A 1,105-nucleotide genomic window follows, 5' to 3' on the forward strand; every position below is an offset into this window, starting at 1 on the left:
CCGCCCCTCCTCTCGGGCGGTGTTTCTTTTCTACTCGGAGTTCGGGGTTCCCACGTGAGGCCGCGGCGGCCTCCGCGGCGCCGTGGCGGGCGAGCCTCCCGCGCGGGGCCGAGGGGTCCGGATAACAGACTCGGGACTGGCTTCGAGCCTGGCTTCTCAGACCTCAGCCTCCCGAGGAACCGGGGTTGCAGGGAGCCGCCGCCGCGCCCGGCGATGCGTGAACTGCGCTTCCCGCAGACGGACCGCCAGGGTGACAGCTCCGCGTTCTCCCCCGGGATGGCCGGGCCAGGGCTCGGAGCCTCACGCCTCTTATGCCAGCTACTCCGGAGGCTGAGATCTGCGAGTCGCGGGTCAAAGCCAGCCCGGGCAGGAAAGTCCGGAGGACGTGGGTACAGCGCCCAGGCCCTGAGTTCAAGCCGAAGACTGCCGTGTGCGCGCGCGTGCGCACTCACACTCACTCACATACATACACACACACACATACACTTACATACACACACACTCACACTCATACACGCACACACATACACACTCACTCACACACATACACACTTACACACATACTCACACACATACACACTTACATACTCATGCACACTTATACATACACATACACACACTCACACACACATACATACACACACGAGGTTGATGCTTTAGAAACCTATCAGAAAATGAGAAGAGAGAGGAGGTAATTACTATTTGTCACCGCAGTGAGTCCAAACATATGACCTGAAAGGGACAGTAAATCGCAGTGAGGGAGAGCACCACCAGAGCTAAGCTGAGAAGACGTGAAAGGTCTGCCTAAAGAAAGGACTGAAGGGCTGGGAAGGTGGCTCAGTGGTAGAGTGCTTGTCTCGAATGCCTGAGGCCCTGGGTTCGATTCCTCAGCACCACATAAGCAGAAAAAGCCTGAAGTGGTGCTGTGGCTCAAGTGGTAGGAAGCGCTGAGGGACAGTGACCAGGCCCAGAGTTCAGGCCCCATGACCGATTAAAAAGAAAGAAAGAGGGCTGGGAAGTTGGCTCAGTGGTAGAGTGCTTGCCTTGCATGCATGAGGCCCTGGGTTCAATTCCTCAGCACCACATAAGCAGAAAAAGCCGGAAG

Source organism: Dipodomys ordii, unplaced genomic scaffold (genome assembly GCF_000151885.1).
Source record: "Dipodomys ordii isolate 6190 unplaced genomic scaffold, Dord_2.0 Scaffold14, whole genome shotgun sequence".
NCBI classification, from domain to species: domain Eukaryota; kingdom Metazoa; phylum Chordata; class Mammalia; order Rodentia; family Heteromyidae; genus Dipodomys; species Dipodomys ordii.